Source organism: Schistocerca piceifrons, chromosome X, assembly GCF_021461385.2.
Source record: "Schistocerca piceifrons isolate TAMUIC-IGC-003096 chromosome X, iqSchPice1.1, whole genome shotgun sequence".
Classification (NCBI taxonomy): Eukaryota; Metazoa; Arthropoda; class Insecta; order Orthoptera; family Acrididae; genus Schistocerca; species Schistocerca piceifrons.
Genome location: NC_060149.1, coordinates 413,576,610 through 413,598,473, shown reverse-complemented (window position 1 = coordinate 413,598,473; position 21,864 = coordinate 413,576,610).

Below are 21,864 nucleotides of genomic sequence, written 5' to 3'. Positions count from 1 at the left end.
GTTGAGGAATTTTAGAACATGTTTTTTTGCTAGCGTATCATGTCATTTCTGGAAACCCAGAATCTACTATGTAGGAATCAACATGGATTGCGGAAACAGCGATCGTGTGAGACCCAACTCGCTTTATTTGTTCATGAAATCCAGAAAATATTAGATACAGGCTCCCAGGTAGATGCCATTTTCCTTGACTTCCGGAAGGCGTTCGGTACAGTTCCGCACTGTCACCTGATATACAAAGTAAGAGCCTACGGAATATCAGACCAGCTGTGTGGCTGGATTGAAGAGTTTTTAGCAAACAGAACACAGCATGTTGTTATCAATGGAGAGACGTCTACAGACGTTAAAGTATCCTCTGGCGTGCCACAGGGGAGTGTTATGGGATCGTTACTTTTCACAATATACATAAGTGACCTAGTAAATAGTATCGGAAGTTCCATGCGGCTTTTCGCGGATGATGCTGTAGTATACAGAGAAGTTGCAGCATTAGAAAATTGTAGCGAAATGCAAGAAGATCTGCAGCGGATAGGCACTTGGTGCAGGGAGTGGCAACTGACCCTTAACATAGACAAATGTAATGTATTGCGAATACATAGAAAGAAGGATCCTTTATTTTATGATTATATGATAGTGGAACAAACACTGGTAGCAGTTACTTCTGTAAAATATCTGGGAGTATGCGTGCGGAACGATTTGAAGTGGAATGATCATATAAAATTAATTGTTGGTAAGGCGGGTGCCAGGTTGAGATTCATTGGGAGAGTCTTTAGAAAATGTAGTCCATCAACAAAAGAGATGGCTTACAAAACACTCGTTCGACCTATACTTGAGTATTGGTCATCAGTGTGGCATCCGTACTAGGTCGGGTTGACAGAGGAGATGGAGAAGATCCAAACAAGAGCGGCGCGTTTCGTCACAGGGTTATTTGATAAGAGTGATAGCATTACGGAGATGTTTAGCAAACTCAAGTGGCAGACTCTGCAAGAGAGGCGCTCTGCATCGCGGTGTAGCTTGCTGTTCAGGTTTCGAGAGGGTGCGTTTCTGGATGAGGTATCGAATATATTGCTTCCCCCTACTTATACCTCCCGAGGAGATCACGAATGTAAAATTAGAGAGATTCGAGCGCGTACAGAGGCTTTCCGGCAGTCGTTCTTCCCGCGAAAAAAACCATACGCGACTGGAACAGTGAAGGTAGGTAATGACAGTGGCACGTAAAGTGCCCGCCGCCACACCGTTGGGTGGCTGGCGGAATGTAAAGGTTGATGTAGAAAGAAACTGAAGAAATTGAAAAAGGGTGGGAAATTAAGGAGATGGGACCTGGATAATTTGAAAGTACCAGAGGTTATTCAGAGTTTTAGGGGGAGCATTAGGCAACAATTTACTAAAACAGGGAAAGGAATACAGTAGAAGACGAATGTGTAGTTTTGAGAGATGAAAAAGTGAAAGCAGCAGAAGGTCAAATAGGTAAAAAGACAATGCCTAGTAGAAATCCTTGGATAACACAGGATATATTTAATTTATTTGATGGAAGGATGAAATATAAAAAATGCTGCAAATGATTCAGACTTAAAAGAATACGAACCGCCCAAAAATGAAATAGACAGGAAGTGCATTATGGCTTTGCGGGAATAGCTAGAGGACAAATGTAAGGATTTAGAAGTATGTACCGCTAAAGTAAAGAGAGAGACTGAGTAGAGGAAAATGAACGAGGCCTTTTGAGAAAAGAGAAGCAGCTGTATGAATATGAAGACCTTATCTGGAAAACCAGTACTAACCAAAGAAGGAGAAGCTGAAAGGTGGAGCGACGGATAGTCTGTACAAGGGAGGTGAACTTGAAGGCAATATCATAGAAATGGAAGAGGAGGTAGATGAACATGAGATGGAATATACAATACAGCGAGAAAAATTTGATAGAGCACGGAAAGACCTAAGTCGAAAGAAGGCCCAAGTAGCATATGACATCCCGTCAGAACTGTTGATTGCCTTGGGAGAGACAGGCACGACAAAAGTAGGAAGTATGAAAAAGGTGAAATACCCTCATAGTTCAAGAACCACGTAATAACTCAAATTCCAAAGAAAGAACGTGCTGACAAGTGTGACTTTTACCGAACTATAAGTCTGACAACTCACGGTTGCAAAATACTAACGCGAATCCTTCACAAAAGATTGGAAAAAGAAGTATATGCCAACCAGGAGGAAGACCAGTTATGATTCCATAGGAACATGTGAGGAAATAGCAAGCCTACGATTTATCGCAGAAGATGGGTTAAAGAAAGCTAAAGCCACGTTTGTAATATTTGTAGACTTAGAGAAAGCTTTTGACAATGTTGACTAGAATACTGTCCTTGAACTTCTCGAGGTATCAGAGGTAAAATACAGGGAGCGAATCACTGTTTGCAACTTGTACAGAAACGAGATGGCAGTAATAAGAGTCAAGGTGAGTGAAAGGGAAGCAGTGGTTGAGAAGGGAGTGATACTAGGTTGTAGCCTGTACCCAACGTGTTCAATGTGTACACTGAGCAAGCAGTAAAGGATGCCAAAAAAAAAGTATGGTACGAATTAAAGCTCAGGGAGAAGAAATAAAAACTTTGAGGTTTTCCGACGTCATTGGTCTTGCCAGAGACAGCAAAGGACTCACAGGAGCAGGTGAACGAAATGGACAGTCTTGATAAGAGGATGTAAGATGAACATCAACAGAACTAAAGCGAGGATAATGGAACGTAGTCTAATTAAAGAAAGTGACGCTGACGGAATTAGATCAGGAAACGAGATTCTGAAAGTAGTAGATGAGTTTTCTGTTTGGGCTGCAAAATAACTGCTGAGGGATGAAGCAGAGAGCGTAGAAAATGTACACTGCCAATGCCAAGGAAAGCATTTCTGAAGAAAAGAAAATTGTTAACATCGAATATTGATTTAAGTGTTAGGAAGTCCTTCCTGAAGTACTTGTATGGGATGAAGCCAACTATCGAAGTGAAACGTGGATGGTAAACAGTTTAGACAAGAAGAGAATAGTAACTTTTGAAATGTGCTGCTGCAGAAGAATGCTTAAGATTATATGGGTAGATCACATAACTAATGAGGAGGTAGTGAACAGAATTGGGAGAAGTGAAATTTGTGGCAGAACCCGAGTAGAAGAAGGGAGTGGTTGATAGGACACATTCTGAGTCATCAAGGGATCGCCAATTTAGTATATCAGAGAAGAGTGGAGGGTAAACATCGCAGAGGGATACCAAGAGATGGACACGGTAAGGAGATTCAGATGGACGCAGTAGTTATTCGAAGATGAAGAGGCTTGCACAAGACAGAGTAGGATGGAGAGCAGCAACAAACCAGTCTTCAGATTGAAGATCACAAGAATAACAACGACGACAACACACAGTTTCGTCGAGAGCACCTTACACGATGCATCTGCCCTGCATCAAATGACAATACGTTTCACTACCACATTTCCCGAGTTGTATATTTACGGATAATTAGTAGTTGGTAGCACTCAACCAGTGGTTCCTTTTTTCACCTTTCAATGCATAATATGAACAGTTATAGCGTCATTGATGGGCTGAGGAACAGTGGCATTCACCATGTGGTTTGTTCATGCATTAGATTACACTGCTAATTACATCTAAAGTCACGATAAAAGTCTACTCGGACACTTTCTCAACTTCAAAGCAGGAACTGTTTTCAGTAACTTAACGTCACACTTTCTGAAAAGTACGGAAGGCTCTCAATACCTTGTACGATAATTTTAACATTAATTTCTCTATTACAATGGAGTAACGTGACTTTAGACATAATTTCGCATACAAACAAACGTATAAGTCGGCCACGTGACGAATACTGCGCTGCATCAGAGAAGCTAAAAGTTTTTGCGCTATGTACATAAAGGCAAAACACGGAGATAAAAGATACATACATCTAACTATTAGTTAAATGTAAGTACACAATTCTGGAAACGTGTTACCTAAACAAATTGTTGTTTGGTACAGGGCAAGTGCATAGTTCAAAAAGCAGTGGATAAATGTTTGTTTTAACGAATATGTGAATGTATTAATCCAATTCAAGTGGCACAAATGAATTTACGTAAAAAATTTCTGGTTTCTGTATTTCTTCAAGTAATTTAATCGACAGCAAATAAGCTCAGACACCATTAACAGGGATAAATCAACCTGAGTGTAGCTATTAGGTAGTTTTTCAAGTCCGTTCAGGAAAGTTCCGGGCTGGTCCCAAATTTCAGCATCAGAAAATACGATATACGAACAGATAAAATACAGTACCACACAGAACAAAGTTTACACGATTCACAGACAGACTGCGGTACACGACACGACAACTTCGGTAACAGAGAGGACATCTGGTCACAAGGTTAAAATAAAACAAATTTTCCAAATCACGAAGATCAGTCGTACGACGGAATAAAAGCTACGAAAGAGGGATGCAAACGTATTTAAATTTTTTGTTATTGTAAGATTATCCTAATTTTCTATGATCACAGAAGATACATCATTAGGGTGGACAGAAAGGTTACAAAAATGAACATGTAGTGTGTTTGTTGACGATCAGGAATGCAGGCGGAAAGGAATACATCACGCCAGGCGTACCTCATCGTCTGCCATTGTTGTTATGGGAGGGGCGTCTTATCTGCATGGTCTGCAGGGCAGCGATAGCGCACAATGGTCGGTTCATACTGGCCAGATCATTTATGATTCAATGGAATATGTTGTTTGCAGATAATGCAGAAGATATTTTCGAAAAGATGTTTACCAAAATATGCATCACTGAGGAACACTTCTTGAAGTATAACACTTATTGACAAGTGTGTCCTTTTTAGGGCAAGTAATCACGAATTTGGGCAACAGCAGTGATTATTTCCAACAGATAGCTCGATTGGTGGGGCAGAAATACCGGGCTCGTCAGTAATATGTAAGAAAATTACGTCAGTGACTTTTCAGAATGCTCCGAGAGCACATAGACTTCAATAAATTGCTAAAACAGTAGGATTTGCTACTATGTCTGATGTGAGACAGTTTATCATGTATTGGTTGATTCTTTCAGAAATAATAACAGCAACCAGCTGCTTTTTATAATGATATTTATTTACATAAATAGCGCCGTTGCCGGTTTCGAAGCGACAGATTCATCATCAGACGACTCGTTCACGTTAAGATACATTTTTGTTGTAGTTTAAATTAGTTTTCACGTTTTATTCCCCAATATGTTGAAATTCCTTGTGGTGGTGATGATCTAGACCTAAAACATGTTACAAGAAACTGTCTATTTAACTGTAATTGTGCCTCATAACGATCCTAAGAGATGTAAACAAATTATTAAGATGAAATTGTTCGTGTTACTTATGTCGAAAATTTTTGCCATTACGTTTGCAATGCTGGCTGCTATAGTGTTCACGCAGCAGTGAAGACTACTTGAAGAACTTTCTTTATGTATATATGTATATATATAACATAAAGCACCAATCATACACACCAGAAAGTTTCGCCACATGGAAGGATGTATACAAAGAGAGATGTATCACAACCATAACAATGCCAAAGAATTCCTCTCTAAGTGATATTTCGATATATACAATGCTGTGACTATAGAAATTTATGAACTACAAACGTTCCAACTGATTACAATTAAGATAAACACATAAAGCAGACAGTTTTTTATAAAGCGTTACTGCAATCATGTTATTTAGATATCATGGTATACATTGGAAGCAAACTAAGTAATGAAGAATAGATGTACATAACTAAATATTACAACAGTGGACATTAAAATGTTGGTAGCTAATTGAAGATATTGCATGGCGTTGTTATATTTTATGCAGTTGAGTTATAGTCTGCATGTTGTTATTGTCAAAGGGAATAGTGTTTACTTTAAACTGAAAAATAGGTGAATAAAATCTTGAAGATAGGCTGCATTGGCTAACGCAGCCGGTTCATTGAGAAGATTTTGTAATGATTTGCTTTTATGTAGATGTATTCCAATCTCTTCGGGCAAATTCATAATGCTACCTTTCTCAGCTTGATGCAATAGCTGATGTGATCTTCAGGGTCATTTATTCCACTACTTGTAATAGCTGTGTGCAATGCTAATATAGATTTCGTTATATTGTTCACACGTATGGCATCTATATGATCGTTGAACCTGGTCTCAAAGCTTCTCTCAGTTTGTCCTACATAATAGGAAGGGAAACATTGACAGCTGAGTTTGTATATGCCTTATTTTTTGTATGGAGGGTTATTATTCTTTAAATTGTGAACAGGCACCTGCTGAAGTTTGTTGTTTCTGTGGAAGCTTATCTTCATGTTTGTGCTCTTAAGTAGATCGCTTATTTTGTAGAATAGTCTCCCTAAGGAAGGTAGTGCAACGTATTTCTGCTGTTTTCGACTCGATCTTGTGTTAACTGCCAGGTTGTCTGGCGTACAGCTTTGTTGTCTGATAGTTTTTTGCATTTTTATGACAGTTTGTCTATTATGAAAGGGCTGTATAGACTTATCAGGCTGTCGTCTTAACGATATTGATACCTTTTCCATTTTGAATTGATTTAAGTGGAATTTTGCGTAGGTGATTCAGTGTGGACCTAAAATATTCCATCTTATGCTGCTTTGGATGACAAGATGCGCTGTTGAGACACGTATCAGTGGATGTTAGTCTTCTATAAATCTCTTGATGATGTTTATGGTTCTTGTTGGGGATTTTTGTGTCTAAGAAATTAATGCTGTTGTTGGTCTTATGTTAAACGGTGAATTTAGTTTGTTTTTGCATTCTGCTCAGATTTGTTGCTATTGTGTCAATTTCCTCATCGGTGCCATCAAAAATTGTAATTGTATCATCAACATACCTTTCGTAGTAGATGATTCTGCTGTTGATGTGACTGTTAGCTTCGAAAAATGATTGTTCTAAGTGGTTTATGTAAATAGCTGCTAACATCCCAATAGGCCACTACCCATTGCCAACCCATCTTTCTGTTTGTATATTTTGTTACTGAAACTGAAGTATCTGTATGACAGTACTAAAGTAAGTAACTCAATGAGTTCACAGATCTCCCCCATGTTTAGCTTCTTACGAACAAGTAGATTATTCCTGATTGTGTTCATGGTGTCCCCTATAGGGATATTAGTATAAAAGTTTACTATCTCGAGCGATGCAAGTCAGGTTGTGGGCAGAATGTGCACATCTTTAATTTGGTCAATAAGTTCATATGCGTTCTTAATGGAGAATTTTTTTTCAAAAGTATTGTATGGGGTTAAGTTGAGTAACCGGTTCGTTATTTCATCCACATGAAAGGCTTGTCCTTGAAATTTTCACTTTAATAATTGGTTTAGATCGTTTGAAATCTTTATGAGGCACAATTACAGATAAACAGACAGCTTCTCCCATCATACACTGAAGTCCAAAATTGAAGCAAGAAAAGGAAATTTTTCAACGTTGCATTTATTTTACCACAAAACTGTACAAACAGGTGACAGTAAAGTAGAAACAATGTAAAGAATGCAGAGCGTAAGCAGCTGCAACACGCGTAATGGCAGGGAAAAACTTTCTTTGTTTTTTTCTATCTTGATGGATTTGCATACACATTCCGACAACTAGTTAATTTGCTCGATATCGAGTGTGACCATCTCTGGCAGCAATACAGGCCTAGTAACGACGAGGCATGTTGTGAATGATATCATCAATCTCATGCTGAGGCAATAGCGCCCATTTTTCCTGCATAGCTGCTCGCAAGTTTTGGAGAATGGTTAGTGGATGCTGACGTGATGCAACCCGTCTCCCTAATGAATTCTAGACATTCTCTAAGGGATTCAAACCTGGAGAGCGAGCAGGCCAAGCAGTGCGTGCCATATCACCCGTTTCTAAGAAAACATCAACCAGCCGTGCTCTACGATGTCGCGCGCATTATCGTCCATTAGTACGAAGTCTGGGTCCACAGCACCTCGCAACAACCACACATGAGGTCCAAGGATCTCGTCACGGTACCTTACAGCCGTTAAATCTTGCTGATTCATGCGTAGAGTTTCATGAATAAGCCATCCAGCGTTAATATAATTCCTACCGACGCTATTAGGGATCCTCCCCGCTATCGATCTCTCTCCTCAATGCTTGGTCCCGAAATCGCGTTCCACATTCGTTCCAGATGCGAATCCGTCGAGAATCACTCTCCAGACCAAATCGGGCCTCATCTGTTAATAGAACATTGGCCCATTTTTCGACTTTCCAGGTGCTATGTGGACGACTCCACTCTAGACTTTCTCTTATGTGAGGACGTGTCAGAGGTACTCCTACAGCATGTGTCCGACAATGAAGTTCAATCTGCCGAAGTCTTCTGTACACCTTTTGCCTCGATACAACACTTCCAGTGGATGCTGCGGGGTCAGATGCCAGCTGCCGTGCTGTTGCAGTGCCCTGGTCTTCGGGATACAGTTACGGTCTCCATAAACTGTCGCCACAGCCGAGAAACAACGCAACGATTTACATTAAGCCATCGGGCCACATCAGTTTGCGACTGTCCTGATGCCATTCTTCGTATGGGCCTCCACCGGAGAGAATCTGGTACGCGTCTTCTCTGTGCATTATTGCACCGTCTGTGACAGTGTACACAGCGATTGTGAATGTGGGACTAACGGGCAAACAGTACACCCTTTTACTGGTGTCCTGACGTCATCGGTGGAATGGTTGTACGTTTATCGGAATGCTATCTTCCGTAAAGAGCACAATCGTATGGGCGTCTGATGGCAGTTTGTATGGTTATATCGTGAGTTAGATACAGGTCGAGGAAATAGCGGTTTGTTGCTTTGATCTTGGATACAGTGTGTTTTTGTTGTAGTGAATCACCACCATAAAGGAATTTCATCATATGAGGAATAAGAAGCGAAAACTAATCTAAACTACAACAAAAATTTATCTTACCGTGAACAAGCTGTCTGATGATGAACCTCTTGATTCGAACGGTGCTGTTTGTGTAAGCAAACAGCATTATGAAAAGTGGCTAATTGCTGTTATCTTCTCTGCAATAATCAACCTGTATTTTGTACACAGCTACGGAATTAAAATGCCTGTTTTCGACAAAATATCAGTTTATTATGTGCTGGAAAGTCGATCATGGCTTTGATCATAAGTGTATGTGGTGACGGACAATCAGAGTCAATGATGTTAGACATCTGGTGCCGTCCAACTGGGCTGCAGCTACACACGACACCGTCACTCTCTGCTATCTCTGATACACGTCATATGTCTCACCTGATGCCTTCAAACTCCTCGTGTACCAGTTGGTAATGAAATGGACAAATACGTGGGCGTGCTGAAAAGTAATTCCCTGAAAAGTAATGCTTTCAATTCTTTTATTCTGTTCTCAACATTAATAGAGTTATTACATGTCGTCCATATTGCTCGACTGACTCCCGCTTCGTTGATTCAAGTTGCAAACCTTTGCCACTAGAGCGTCCAGCAGTGTACCTTGTAATATGGTGGTGAATAACGTAATTATATCGGTGCGTGAGGAACAGCTTGCTGTATTCGAGTTTTTAACCGCATAAAACGTTCGTCCACACATGGAGCAACTTCTCCTTCAGCATGACAATACCACACCGCAAACGAGGACTGCGACATCTACAACAGTCCGACGCTTTGGGTTCACTGTCGTCCATCACTCTCCCTACAGTCCCTTCTTACCCCCGTCCGATTTTCATCAGTTTAAAAAACTTAAAGAACAGCCTCGAGGACCTCACTTTGATAGTGATGGTGCGGTGCAAGCAGAAGTGTGGTTATGGCTACGTCAACAAAGTGAAACATTCTGCAGTGACGGTATCAACAAACAGACTCTCGTTGGAAGAAATGTCTTCGTTGCCAGGGTGACTATGTTGAGAAATAAATACGTAGACATGAAGAATAAAGATGTAGACTGTTAATAGCGTTTGTTTTATTTAAAAAGTTTTAAAAGATTCCACATAAAATATTATGAGGAAATACTTTTCAGCACGCTTTCGTATACCCATAAAAGTCTGCTTGCTGCTGTTCCATTTATCCCAATCATAAATATCAGCACGGAAAGCAGCCGCGAGGTTATTGTTAAGGCAGTAGTAGCTCGTATCATTGGTGTCACAGTTTTACTTCAAATGTAAATATGTTAGTTTTCAGATCAATCGCTTCATAGTATTGTATGACGTAACTTTGTAAACTGGAACAACAACTTATTGAGCAATTGTGCAAAATGCATCATTCGTATAGAAGTAAAAGCATTTTTGATGTACTTTAACTAGATTCCTGCGGTATGGCAGCTAGCCTTTCTTTTATTCTTTTCAAATTCTGGGCTCATGTATTTATCACATAAAGCAATACGCATTTTATTAATAGTCTATGCTTGATCTTAGAGTCAATGGCTACCAAAACCCCCGTGTTTTCATTTCGACTAACAACGGTGTTCCCATTTTGCGCAGCAGTAGTTTTCCGATGACCTCAGCAACGAAAATTTCATTTTCTCCCCATTTCGTTCAGAGAGGTCGGGACGCCGCAATCACTCGCTGCCTACGCATGCTGAACCGGATGGTAAATTGCGCGTGGGATGGGAGCGGGCGTTTTTATTAGATGATAAGCTCGACGCTCTGATGAATTAATTCGAGTCTCCTAGCAACGTTATTAAATGTTGAAGCAACCAAACACTGTGCGTAACTGCGCAACATGCAGTCGCTTCAATGTTTTGTGGCCCTATGGCGTGAGTGAAAAAAAGTGACCTGGTGTTTTACCAGCACTTACTCTTGCAGTGTGTACGCTGTCCGTAAAATTTCTTGTGAAATTAAAAGTGCTCACAGGACAACTCTCTACGGCGTGTACTATGCAATCATACATCAAAGCCTCCCTGAAAGTCTTAACTAACCTTGTTGGCTCAATTGCCGGATGTAAACGCAAAATCCCTCAAATTACTTACTATCACAGTAGTCACAGGGCTTGCAGAGCTATCTGAATTTGACTGCTACAGCATTGTTAACAAACTTTCACGTGGCCGATACATGAGGTATGAGTCCGCCAGACTGTCATATTTAAAAATACAAAACACAGCGTACCATTCAGGTATTAGGCTGTCCATTGTAGTTTTTAAGACCAAACCTGTTCTCACATTTTTAATGAGGCTAGTGAACCACCACCCTCTTATCTGGCGGCAGCTCTTCATGACGGAAAAGTGTCGAGTGTACTCGTATCCACATTCGCTTGCACACAGTATTATGGATCGCTCAAATTTCGAATGACTCTTTAAGAGCCGTTAGAGTAATGTGGCCAATTAATATCTGTTAAAGTATTTAGTTTTAGGAATTAGTGTCGTACATATGCGTACTGGACGTTTCACGAGAATAATTTAGGGTACAAATCTAAGATTTGTTTCTTAAGAGTCGCGCAATTACTACAGTCTTAAGTATATTAAAGAAAGAGTAAACTAGACATATAAATTTTGATTCTGTTTTTATAATACAGTCTGTTTCAAAAAGATTCAGCCGATTTCTCAAGACTGTATCTCCTAAGAGAATGAAGACAGAAACTGTGTGTAAATATTAGCTTACGGGTAGAATTTCAAAGAATTTACTAGGGACATCATTTACGCGCATGAACATAGAATCTTGGACTACTTTTTATAATTGCGTGTAGCATCAAAGTGTTCATTTACCTGTCACGATCAAAGAGTGGGAATGTCAAACGTTCTAAGAGCCAGAACACGCAGGTTCTAATGTGGTAGTGTGCTTCGTGTTGAATAATGAAATTTTAGGCATATTCTCGTAATGGTGGAGGTCTATCTCCAACATATTCAGGCCCGCGAGTCCTGTAACGGTCTTTTCAACAACAAATGAATGTGCTGCAAATTCTTCCTCAGGAAACGGGGTAAAAAAAATGACGCTCTGGTGAATTCTCCCTTGCATATCAATGGTATGTGGGTGATGCGTTACCCACAGTCTAACACTGTGTAAGTTCACTTTCCACTTAAATGGAACGTAGCCACTGAATTTATGTCGTGAGTGATGGTAAAGAGCAATAAATTGTGATGGTTGAAACCATCTTCCAGCTGATTTGCACCCATCGTCGCCATTATCAAAGCGGCTCCTGTAGGACCTAGTCCAGGAGAGCTATCACAAATTCAGGCATTGTCCCAAAAGCTCAACGCCTTTATATGAGAGTGAATTTGAACTTACCGTATTTTTAACGCTTGAAAATTATACAATATATTGAAAATATACCGAGCATATCTAAAAACATTGCGCTTATAATTATTGCCTTCCACAAACAGTATGAGGCACAGTTGAGTCTATGTAGCTTACAAACGTGCATTTGACTATTACTGTCATTTCTACTGTCTCCTTTCCAAATGTAGCGTCTTCTGAGTGATTAATATCTCTCTTATTTTTCGCCACAGTAGGAGACTCCAACATATCTCGAGGCTGTCTGAAGCAAAACTTAAATCCATATCTTTGTTTGTGTCTTATTATTAAGTAAATAAGTTGTACTGTTTTTCTATTACCACTTGGACTTTTCAGTTTACATCTGATTGGTGCATTTAGAACACAAGTATTACGTTAGAATTTCCACACAAGTACACAGTCGTATACTAGCTCAGCTTATACCACAGTATCCGATTGTGGGACCTGGTAGTGTTCTCAGATGGTACCTAACGTATGCTAAACTAAGCCATAGCGATCTATGTCGTGTCGCAAGACATGGAGCTCATTCTCCAGGCTCTAATCGAATCTAATTTAAAAGAAAAACTGTAAAACGTTAGTATCATTTTTGTGTTTTGTAAGTGAGATTTAAGTACGTCAAGACAGAGTAAACTACCGTCGTCATTGCTGGAGGTCGATTTTACGATAACAAAAGCCAGTGTTCGACTGAATTTCCAATCTCCCTACTTCCCATCGTACGTGGACCTTTGTTTTTCATGATATGGCAAATTTGCGTCTTGCCACCGGTCTGCAGTTAATCTAACCCCAGTTTCGTATGTCCCATCTATGTATGAATCGTCTAAACTTCGACCTCTACTTTAGTTGTCCATGTATCAAATTTTCTGTGGCTAAGATTGGGGACCAGCGCAGCATTTGCCCAACCGCGAGTGGAAAGTCGCCTGAAAACAACAATCAAGCTGGTTTACGTATCGGACCAACATTCGTTTTCCGTAGCGGAATTAGATCCAGTCTGGTCACTTACCTACCCTCGAAAGCTAGCGCGTTTCACCTTAGACTCCTCGACCAGTGACCAAATTTCCAATGTCTAATATGTTCTCTTTAATTTTCAGGATCTAATGGGTAATGTCATGTTATCGACATGATCAGTAGCTACATATTGAAGCGAAACTTCTTATTTACTTTCTGTACTTGGCTTTCTATCGTTTCCGACAGTGACACAGACTATTTGTAAGTATTCTAGTGAAGAAATCAGGACAAAAACAGTTTGGTTACTGTCCTGAAATTTTCAAATCTGATTCCTTCCTCTGAAAAGATTTTTGAAGTATTTTTACGATCATACACCCTCTATTCTGTTCCACAGAATATAAACGACAGTAGCTTTAGTTTTCTTGATTCTTTGCTATGTGGGTAGTATATTCTGTAATGAAGAGCTTTATAGCAATTTACCAGTCAAATGATCGGATGTCATTACTGGCGGCAGACCGGTCTGTGGTTGTTCGGGCGCCTGGTGTAAATCTTTCAATTTGACGACACTTGGCAGGACTCTCAGTTGGTATCTAACGCTGGCTGTATTAGCACATAACGATCAATGTCGTGTCATCAGACATTTAGCTCACGCTCCATGTTCGAATCGAATCTAATTTAATCAAAAAACTATAAATGTTAGCATTATTTTAGTGTTTTCTAAGTGAGTTTTAAGTAAGTCAGGAAAGAGCACTCTACAGTCTTCATTTCTGGAAGTCGATTTTACAATAACAGATGCCAGTGGTCGACTTTATTTCCAATCTCCCTGTTTACCGTCGATGAAGATAAAATGAAATCAAATGGAAAACGCAATCGCCCAGTTACCAAGCGAAGAAAATCTCCAAGGCAACCGATAATCGAACTCGGTTCCCAGATATGTAGAGGGAGCGACGTTAAGCTCTGGACTATGGGTTGCAGACGATTAACCAATATGAGTGACTGAAGATCTCAACAGAAAAAGCCAGGCAGTACATGGAAAAGTCAGTTTTGAAAAATTTTAGTCAGATTAAGTTTCATCTAACGACCTCTTGGGAAATAAGGAAAATTATTAAATCTTTGAAAAATAAATGTTCTGTTGGAGTAGATGACATCTCTAACTAGTTATTAAAACAATGTGGAGCAATTACAGCTGAAGTTTTGAGTCACATATGTAATGCTTCACTGACTCAGGGTATTCTTCCAGACGGGTTAAAATATGCCATTGTCAGGTCTCTCTACTAAAAGGGGGAAACCACAGATGTCAATAGTTATCGGCCAGTATCCTTGCTTACAGCATTTTCAAAACTCTTTGACAAAGTAATGTACTCAATAGTGGTTAGCCATCTCAACAGTAATGAGACACTTAGTAAATCACAGTTCGGATTTCAGAAATGCTGTTCCACTGAGACAGCAATATAGAATTTCCCTGTCCACATAATAGAGTCTTTAAATAGTAAAATGTCACCAGTAGGAATATTCTGTGACTTATCCAAAGCATTTGAGTGTGTGAACCATGACATTATGTTAGAGAAATTACAATTCTATGGTATAAATGGAACAGCATATGAGTGGTTTAAGTCATATCTACAGAACAGGAAGCAAAATGTCTCTTTATATGCTTCAAGTGATTCAAAGGAGTTTGCCACTTCATCTAACTGGGGTGAAATCACATTAGGTGTTCCACGAGGTTCGATCATGGGTCCCTTCCTGTTCTTGATGTATGTGAATGACCTCCCTTCTTATGTGAAACAAGATGCTAAACTGTCACTGTTTGCTGATGATACAAGCATAATTATTAATCCATTAAAAGATATTCCGATAGAAAATTATACAAATAAGGTCTTTGGAAAAGTTATTAATTGGTTTTCTGCGAATGGGCTTGCTCTGAACTTTGAAAGAACACATTACATCCAATTTTCTGCTGCAAAAAGTATAATTCCTTCAATAAACATAACACATCAAAAGAAGTCAGTAGCCATGGTAGAGCATACTAAGATTTTGGGTGAACATATAGATGAAAATCTTAATTTGAAAATTCATATTTTGGGCTATCCTAAAGCGACTAGGTTCAGCAACTTCTGCAATCAGAATAGTTGTAAATTTTGAGGATGTATAAATTAGTAAGCTAACTTACTTTGCATACTTACACTCTCTGGTGTGATACGGAATAATATTCTGGGGCAACTCAACACTTAGGCAAAAGGTATTCACTGCTCAAAGGAAAGTAGTTAGAATAATTTGTGGGTTGCATAGTCGCACATCTTGTAGGCATCTATTTAAAAAGTTAGGAATTCTTACAACTGCTTCACAGTACATTTACTCAGTAACGAAATTTTTTCTGAACAACATGGACCAGTTTAAAATCAACAGCGACATTCATGATGAGATTTTCACTCTACAGCGGAGTGTGCTCTGATATGAAACTTCCTGGCAGATTAAAACTGTGTGCCGGACCGAGACTCGAACTCGGGACCTTTGACATTCGCGGGCAAGTGTTCTACCATCTGAGTTACCCAAGCGCGACTCACGCCCAGTCCTGGTAGAGCCCTCACCCGCGAAAGGCATAGGTCCCGACTTCGAATCTCGGTCTGGCACGCAATTTTAATCTGCCAGGAAGTTTCAGCGACATTCACGATTACAATACCAGAAAAAAGAAAGACCTACACTATCCTTTACTTAACCTATCTTTGGCACAGAAAGGGGTAAAATACGCTGCTATAAAACTTTCTGATAAATTACTAGATGAAATAAAATGTCTGACAGACAGCAGTAAACAAATTGAAATCATACCTCCTTGACAACTCCTTCTATACCACAGATGAATTCTTGAATATGAGTGAATAAATCTGGAGATATAATATATGCATTTTGTGCCATTTAAGGGAATGGGATAGGTTATAGAAATATTTAGGTATAACACTATAATGTAAAAAAAAGAAAAAAACTTGTTTCCTGTGCGCATTTCTTGTGCATTTGACACGTTCCACATCATAACGGTTTTTCGTGCTATTGATCAGTGGAACACGTAACTAACTAACAGAAATCCGCGAGAAACACGTTATATTATAAAAAATTACAGTCTATTGTACGACTACATAAATTCCATACAAGTAAATCTAGGGACAGATTTTTCACATTGACCTACATTTCATTCTGCCACAACTGATGATAGTGAAACCGTATGGATCACACTTTGACGAAAGCGTCTTATGAATGACACGATTTAGGCGGCTTGCATCTCAGGTTTCTGTTTCATTTAGGTGATCGTAACGGGTATGTGTCTAGCCCCGTAACATTTTTGTGTTATTCATGATGAACGATGATGATGAAAGATGAATAAGGGAGAACCCAATGGTGGCACGTAGCATATATCTCTCAAGAAGTTTGACGTCGCCACTCGACGGACTGACCTCTCTAACGACACTGTGGCTTCCAGTTCTCCATCAGACGCTGCGGAGAAGTTTGGAATTAAATTCAGGATTTAGGCGTCAGGTACGATGATAAGAAAAATGTCACGAAATTCCCGTAAATAACGTGTCGCAGGTCTGTGTGCGCAGACCTGGCGACCAATAGTATCCTAGATGTGTTCCACCGTGTTCACTTCTGCCCAGTTTGGTGCCGAAGACATCAACTAGAGTTCAATATCATGCTCCGCAAGCCACTGTATAATAACACTGACCTTGTGACACAGACAGTTATCCTAATGGAAGATCGCTATCGGAGAAGATATAAAGAATAACTGGATGGCGGTGGTCCACTTTAATGTTCACGTATTACACATCTGTAATGGTACCTTCGATTACTATAACAGGTCCCACGGAAGCCCCGATGATATCCTCCGTAGCATAATATTGCCCGCCCAACTGGCCAGCTTCCATGGCACGGTGCATGATTCGAGCAGCTCTTCGCCTAAGTAATGCCGTATCCCGACACGACCACCGACCTGGTGTAACAGCAAACGTAATTCATCCGATCCGGCAACATATTTCTACTAATCCAAGGTCCAATATCGATGGTCCTATGCCCACTGAAATCGTAATTAACGAAGTTGCTCCCTCGATATGGGATATGCGGAGCCTAATGTTTAATAACGCGTGTTGAGCGCTGTCCTCCTGTGCCAGCACCTCAGCGGCTCCATGGTATATTTATAATGCGATCATCTGACGTATGAATTAGTTTTAAGTTATTCCGACTTGTCGTTTGTAAGTTTCTGAAAAGAAACAATACCTCTCTAAATAACGATTTTCGTAAAAATACCACATAACCCTTCGATTACTGTCTGCGTTATCTATATATCGTTTGTGTTTCCGTCCACATCGAAAAATCTCCTACTTTGCATATCATGACTTACTTGGAATTTTATCCGTTTATGAAGCGGTGGTGGTTTTCATGTCTGCTCGGCATGTGTGGACACGTAGGCATAAAATCGTAACTACTGTGATAGCAGCCTCGCTGGAAACAGCGGCTTTAGGCGGTACAGTATACGCCATCCATTATCTTGCCACATGTAAATGCAAGACACAGAATGAGTCCTGCATATGTGGACACGTAGACGTAAAATCATAACTAATGTGATAGCAGCCTCGCTGGAAACAGCAGCTTTAGGTGATACAGAATACGCCATCCAGTAACTCGTCACTTGTAAATTGAGGACACAGGAAGGTCCTCCCGGATTGTGTGTAACTGAGGGAAAAAATTTTTCTCTCCTTGGCCACTACAAGAATGTCCCATCGTTCAAGCACAGTCACTCCGTTGCTCTCTCTTTTTAGTATGAGAAAGTACGCGCCATTTTCAAGGTAGAAACTGGAAATTCTGACATGAGAACGAGCGAGAATTTAATAACAAGAAAGAATGTCATTCTCCCATTACGAGCAGAGCACAGTGAAAACGTAGAGCTGAATCAAGAAACAAAAACATGAGCCTCGTCGGAAGAAGGTTTGACAGGCAGCGCTGTACCATCATCCTTGACAGTACTTTACTTGCTCTTCCGCTAAATATTTAACGTTGACTGATTCATACACTCTTCTTAGTATCATGCTCAGAGGCTAATAAAAGATATATTTTATAATGGGAAGTCAAATGAAAACGAGGCAGATGGAAAAAAAGCAAGTAAACTGTTTATTATTTCAAAAGTAACCGCCATAACTGTTTTTACATTTATCCCAATGTGAGATCAAACGGTCAAGCCTTCATGGAAATGCGTTTGAGGCTGCCTAAGAAACATGATTGTACGCAAGCGTTCCCCTCTTCGTCCGAAGTAAATTGAGGGATAAGAATGCCTTTCTTCAGGGCTCCAAAAATACAGAAGTCGCGTGAAAAGAGATTGTATGCAAGATCTGTAAGGCTTTCCAGCAAAACTTCCCTAGCGTGCTCAAAACAAAATTGGCAAACGTGGGAGTACCCATGTTTTCGATTACGCTGAATAAGTTTCTCTGGGAAGCCTTTACACTGTGTGTAAGGTTACGCCCGGCAATGATGATTCGTAAGGGCCGTCACGTACCGTTATATGCCGTCTGCGACCTTTAGTCACAGTCCTGTGATTTTAATGTTTAATATTTTTCCGTCATAGATTATTATTCCTTTTTTTTTCAAATAAGCAAGTACACTCTCGATATAAAGTGGGGAAGGACGGGGTTAAAAACTGATTTTCTTCCGTTAGTGGGCATTTCGGTGTGTCGAGTAACATTATGCATGCAAAAAAGCACACATTCATCCTGCACCTGGCCCTGAGTTATCCACACCGCAGCACACACACAAAATAGTGGAGTTGCATCCACACTTAGAAGGTATGACCGAAAGGGCTGCCGTTTTGGCTCCTTACTCAGAGGTTTTTGCTACCGATACGAATAATCGACTAAACTGTGTTCCACAGGTGGGGATCTAATTCAAAATTCTATCTAACTGTCTATAATTTTAATTATTTAACTGGAAACTGGTTACAAAAACTCGTGCTGTTGGTGTACTTATATAAAATAACGCACAATGATATATAATCACACCTTGCAGAGTGCTATTGGTAAAAACATTCAGTTTTTATCATTTTATCACATGCCAGGGACTGTAACGTCTTGGTACAACCATGCTTCTCATCTCCAGATAGCGCATACAGTTCCGCGGACAGGCTGTGAGCGATAGCGACTGTCTGCCACTAGACGCTGCGTAGGTCTAAAATGTTGTCTCATTGGCAGAGTAAAAAATTATTCTCACTACCTTAGGTTACTATTACTGTGGAATCAGTGCGTAACGTGATATCTAATTGACTCTGAGGTATGCCTGATGCTGACATATAGCATTGATAACTTCCGCGATAGCGGGCACCTGCGGAGGCGCATTACTAAAATACGTTTGGTATTGTTTGAACAGAGCTGACAGCGGTGTCTGTAGCACGTATAGTGCTCCGCAGATACCGGCCGCGGTGCGCAGAAAGTCTCGAAACGTCGGAAAATTATTCATCTCTTCCATTAGCGGTCGCACCGTCCATTTGATGGGCCATCTGCGCACCTGCACTGAAATACAATCCTAAATTTAAGAACGCGGACGGAAGCGGTGTAAGATAGAGCTGCCTACGCAAAGCCGTGGGCTGATGCTATTCTGCCTAAAACCATGTGACTATAGATAGATAAACTCGGTTCCAATTGGTTAAAATAAGCGTAGAGATATGGTTGTCAGCTATAAATACGAGTCGTATAGGCCTGAAAAATCGTTTTAGTTTGACATTGAAACATCAACAGCAACGATAGGATCACCAGAGATGAAACGCCATAATGGAAATGATTATGATGATGGTTTATCAGGAACTAATAAACAACTCTAACTTGACTCTGGTCATTCTACAGATATTTATTTAAGATTCTTCCCCTTACACGTTTGTGTGTGCTACTTTCAGCTGCAATCTGATGTTTAATTTCTTCTTCTTCTCCTCCTTCTGTTGCAGATGTGATTGGCGTGGGCAGCCTCGGGGCTGTGCCTACAACAACTACTCCCACAACCTGACATGGTAATGATGGACCAGTTCGTCGACAATGTATTCCCGGCACCTGCAAACACCAGCGCAGCTGGGTTCACCGCCATCATCGTGATATGAACTGATAACAGCAGTTCGTTCGCCGACGCAGCCACGCGCTCCACGGCCTGGATCATCTCGCATTCGTCGCCATCGGACAACGTCTCGACATCACTCTGGGCGTAGCAACAGCAGTACCGCCACTCGCTTTTTTACTTCTCAACAGTTAAGTCCTGCAGCCACAGTGGGCTACTCTGCGGCTGCTGGCGGTTTTGGGGATAGGATCTCACAAATCCGTATTGACAACACAATTCAGAGCTACCGAGATCCTACAGCTTTTCTCCATGCCTGTCAAAGCGTTTTGGGAAGAGTGCTACCTCAAATCGCCAGCGACCAGCGGTGTATTGCCATTAAGTGTAACACTGTCCTAAACTGTGAGCTCACGCACCCCCCGAAAGATATCAGTGATGCTGATGAGGAAAAGAGCATCGTCCAAATTTGGGGGAGAACTGGCTTGATATCGCGGGTGATTCAATCACAGAGTTCAAATGGTTGAAATGGCTCTGAGCACTATGGGACTTAACATCTGAGGTCATCAGTCCCCTAGAACTTAGAACTACTTGAACCTAACTAACCTAAGGACATCACACACATCCATGCCGGAGGCAGGATTCGAACCTGCGACCATAGCGGTTTCGCGGTTCCAGACTGAAGCGCCTAGAACTACTCGGCCACTATCACATAGTGTTTCGCAACTTTTGTCAAGAGTGTCTTCCTAGGATATTTTTCAGAAATGCAGAAAAGAAAGACGGGTAAGGTACTCAGCAGTGTATTCCATCTCAACATGTACTACCACGTTATCGATCCGGAATAATGGTGGCAGGGGGTCTAGTTTTATCCCTCTTACAAAAGATACTCGGTTAAATAGGCATCTGTTAATGTTCAGAATCTAGGTGGGAGGGATTAACACCGCTTTTCATGATCACTTCTAGTTAGCTAAAGATACACTATGTAATCAAAAGTATCCGGACACCTGGCTGAAAATGGCTTAAAAGTTCGTGGCGCCCTCCATCGGTAATGCTGGAATTCAATATGGTGTTGACCCACCCTTAGCCTTAATGACAGCTTCCACTCTCGTATGCATACGTTGAATCAGGTGCTGAAAGGTTGGAGAATGACAGCCCTTTCTTCACAGAGTGCTGTACTGAGGAGAGATATCGATGTCGGTAGGTGAGGCATTCCAAAACATCGCAAAGGTGTTCTTTAGGAATCAAGTCAGGACTCTGTGCAGACCAGTCCATTACAGGGATGTTATTGTCGTGTAACCACTCCGCAACAGGCCGTGCATTATGAACAGTGCTCGACCGTGTTGAAAGATGCAATCGCCATCCTCGAATCGCTCTTCAACAGTGGCAAGCAATAAGGTGCTTAAAACATTAATGTAGGCCTGTGCTGTGGTAGTGTCACACAAAACAACAAGGGGTGCAAGCCCCTCCATGAAAAACACGATCATATCATAACACCAACGCCTCCGAATTTTACTGTTGGCAGTACACACGCTGCCAGATGATGTTCACCGGGCATTCGCCATAACCACACCCCGCAGTCGGATCGGCACATTGTGTACCGTGATTCGTCAGTCAACACAACGTTTTTCCACCGTTCCATTGTCCAATGTTTACGCTCCTTACACCAAGAGAGGCG